Genomic DNA, 4348 nt, shown 5'->3' with positions numbered 1-4348 from the left:
TCCAGGGGTGGTCAGAGGAGTGTTCAGGGAGGTGTATAGGAGTTTCAATAGGTGCCACGTCGGTGGAGTGTCCAGACCAGGTTTCCACTGTGCGCATTCCCCCTGAATACGCCGATTTGGCGATCGCTTTCTGTAAAAAGAGGGCGACTAAATTACCACCTCATCGACAGGGGGATTGTGCGATAGATCTCCAGGTAAACGCTGCGCTTCCCAAGAGTCACGTGTACCCGTTGTCACAGGAGGAGACGTTGGCTATGGAGACATATGTCACGGAATCTCTGGGACAGGGGTACATTCGGCCCTCCATTTCACCCGCCTCCTCGAGTTTATTTTTGGGAAGAAAAAGGAGGGAGGTCTGCGTCCGTGCATTGATTAGAGGTCTAAATGCTATCACGGTGGGGTTTAGTTACCCACTACCTCTCATCGCTACGGCGGTGGAATAATTTCACGGAGCCAGATTCTTCACAAAACTGGACCTCAGGAGCGCGTATAACCTGGTGCGTATTAAGGATGGAGACAAGTGGAAGACAGCATTTAGTACCACATCGGGCCATTATGAGTACCTCGTCATGCCGTATGGGTTAAAGAATGCTCCAGCCGTCTTTCAATCCTTTGTTGACGAGATTCTCAGGGACCTGCACGGGCAGGGCGTGGTTGTCTATATCGATGATATTCTGATATATTCCACTACCCGCGTGGCGCATGTGTCTCTGGTGCGTAAGGTGCTTGGGAGATTGCTGGAGCATGACCTATACGTCAAGGCTGAGAAGTGTGTGTTCTCCAAACGAGCCGTCTCCTTCCTGGGTTATCGCAGTTCCACCACGGGGGTGTATGGAGTGTGACTGCGTTAAGGCCGTGCGTAATTGGCCGACTCCAACCACGGTGAAGGAAGTGCAGCGGTTCTTAGGGTTTGCCAGTTACTAGCGGAGGTTTATCCGGGGTTTTGGCCAGGTAGCGGCTCCCATTACCTCACTGCTGAAGGGGGGCTGGTGCGTTTGCGGTGGTCGCCTGAGGCGGACAGCGCCTTCAACAGGTTGAAGGTGCTGTTCACCGAGGCACCCGTGTTGGCGCACCCAGACCCCTCTCTAGCATTCATAGTGGAGGTGGACGCATCCGAGGCTGGGGTGGGTGTCGTGCTATCACAGCGCTCGGGTGTGCCGCTGAAACTCCGCCCCTGCGCTTTATTTTCGAAGAAGCTCAGTTCGGCGGAGCGCAACTATGATGTGGGGGACAGGGAGTTGTTAGCGGTGGTAAACGCCTTAAGGGTGTGGAGACACTGGCTTGAGGGGGCTAAGCACCCCTTTCTCATCTGGACCGACCACCGGAATCTGGAGTATATCCGGGCAGCTAGGAGACTGAATCCGCGTCAGGCAAGGTGGGCCATGTTCTTCACCCGGTTTAGGTTCACCATTTCCTATAGACCAGGCCCCCTTAACACGAGGGCCGACGCGCTGTCACGTCTCTATGACACGGAGGATCGGCCCATCGATCCTACTCCCATCATTCCGGCTTCTAGGCTGGTGGCACCGGCGGTATGGGAGTTGGACTCGAAGCGGGCGTTAAGGGTGAAGCCCGCGCCATCACAGTGTCCCGCGGGCCGCATGTACGTGCCGCTTGGTGTCCGTGATCAATTGATTCGGTGGACCTACACACTACCCTCTTCGGGTCATCCTGGTGTAGCGAGGACAGTGCGAGGTCTCAGGGGAAAGTACTGGGGGCCCACCTTGGCTAAGGACGTGAGGTTCTACGTCTCTTCCTGTTCGGTGTGCGCTCAGAGTAAGGCTCCTAGGCATCTCCCGAGAGGGAAGTTACAGCCCCTCCCCATTCCACAACGGCCATGGTCTCACCTGTCAGTGGACTTTCTGACCGATCTCCCTCCGTCTCAGGGGAACACTACGGTTCTGGTCGTTGTGGATCGGTTTTCAAAGTCCTGCCGTCTCCTCCTGTTTCCTGGTCTCCCTATGGCTCTGCAGACTGCGGAGGCCCTATTTACCCACGTCTTCCGGCACTACGGGATGCCGGAGGACATTGTCTCTGATCGAGGTCCCCAGTTCACGTCCAGGGTATGGAAGGCGTTTATGGAGCGTCTAGGGGTCTCGGTTAGCTTGACCTCCGGTTATCACCCCGAGAGTAATGGGCAGGCAGAGAGGGTGAACCAGGAGGTGGGCAGGTTTCTGCGGTCGTATTGCCAGGACCAGCCAGGGGAGTGGGCGAGGTACATTCCATGGGCTGAGTTGGCCCAGAACTCACTTCGTCACTCCTCCACTAACCTGTCACCTTTTCAGTGTGTGTTGGGTTACCAGCCGGTCCTGGCACCATGGCACCAGAGCCAGACCGAGGCTCCTGCGGTGGAGGACTGGGTTTAGTGCTCCAAGGAGACCTGGAGAGCCGTCCAGGAATCTCTGAAGCAAGCCAGTGGACGGCAGAAGAGGAGTGCTGACCGCCACCGCAGTGAGGCCCCCGTGTTCGTACCGGGGGACAGGGTCTGGCTCTCGACCCGGAACCTGCCCCTCCGCTTGAAGCTGGGGCCGCAGTGTGTGGGGCCCTTCAAAGTCCTGAGGAGGATAAACGAGGTGTGTTATAGGTTACAACTCCCTTCCTATTACCGTATTAACCCCTCGTTTCATGTGTCTCTCCTCAGGCTGGTGGTAGCTGGTCCCCTGCAGGAAGGTGAGGTGCCGGAGGTCCCTCCGCCCCCTCTGGACATCGAGGGCTCCCCGGCGTACAGCATAAGGGCCATTCTGGACTGGAGACGCCGGGTGAGGGGCCTGCAGTACCTCGTGGACTGGGAGGGGTACGGCCCGGAGGAGAGGTGCTGGGTACCGGTGGAGGACGTCTTGGACCCGTCCCTGTTGAGGGATTTCCATCGCCTCCACCCGGAGCGCCCTGCGCCTCGCCCTCCGGGTCGCCCTCTAGGCCGGTGTCGGCGCGCTGCGCGAGCCGCACGTCGGGGGGGGGGGTACTGTTACAACTCCTACCGTAGGTGGCCCCCCCTCCTGCTCGGGTGGCGCTCGGCGGTCGTCGTCACCGGCCTACTAGCGTGTGCGTGTGTTTTGCGCAAGCTGAGTTTTGTCCCTTGTGTTTGGGGCACTTTGTTTTGTAGTGCGCTCTGAGCGCTGTTTGGGTTGGCTTGTCATTTCAGCCTTTGTGCCTATTAAAGCCAATACCCTGCATCACTGCTTCCTGCAATTGATTCCTCGTCAGCAAACACCCACGCCTTACAGACGAGTAGCAGATACACCTTTTGATTGGATGGAGCTCTTGAGTTTCTTCCCACCTGCACTTGCCCACCTGTGGGTTGCTATAAAGCCTGTATAGTGTATAAGATAGTGAGGCATTTCTGTGTTCTTATCATCTCTATTCTAACTAAATATCAGTCTAAGTCAACAGAGATGTTATTTGTGGACGGAGCCATCCCACCGCCCACTACCTCCCCCTCATCTGATGACTTATTATATCATCACCACTTCACCACTCAGTTCTGCATCCACTCACCAGAGCACACATCACATGATCAAGATATTTAGTACTCTCCACCAGTCTCATAAATAGACAGGAAAGTGCAGAGAAAAACTGGAAATAACAGTTAATTCTAGAACGCACAGAGATTCCGCCCTAGTGTGCTAATTTCAACACTATGAAAAATTATAATAAATATGAATAGAAATATTCTGAAATTAAATAGATGCAATCAATTGAGTGACTGTTCCCCTGAAATAAATAATATACACAACAAAATGAAAAGACAAATTAGTTATTATGTAAATTTGATGGAATTGTTAATGTTGTCTGAAATGGAAGAACACAAACTGCATCACATTGTCTAATGCTGGTGAGTGGGTGTCAATCTGTGAGCTGGTGACCTCAGATGCTTAGACATATAGCCTTTCAGAAAAAAATGAATATTGCTATTTAAATCTCTAACTTGTCATATTTCATAAATCTTTTTAGTTCCCTGACTATAGACATGCCTTGTGATTGGGCTACACACAAAACACAACTAGGCTATATAAAAAAAAGAAACTATTGATCCTCTTTGGCGAAGTTATATGCCTATTACTGGTGTAGTTTTATAAATTGTTTCATTTCTTTCTGAACAGACAACAGTAATTCTATAATTTTGTGAAATGTATTTCAATGTATCAGCGGTGAAAGAAATTATGAAGAGCAACGCTGGAGAGATAACAGTTGCAGGCTCATGTCTATCAGAGCAGAGAGAGGGAGACAGATCACAGAAAGTGAATGTCATTCTAGAGATACAGGCGCAATTATTTTTCTGACCACAACAATGGCCACGCGTTGGTCTATCGGCGCTACAATGTTGCGCTTTTTTAGACGGCAGGATAAA

The sequence above is a fragment of the Salmo salar genome, chromosome ssa03 (assembly GCF_905237065.1).
Source record: "Salmo salar chromosome ssa03, Ssal_v3.1, whole genome shotgun sequence".
NCBI lineage: Eukaryota > Metazoa > Chordata > Actinopteri > Salmoniformes > Salmonidae > Salmo > Salmo salar.
This window is presented reverse-complemented; position numbering follows the sequence as displayed.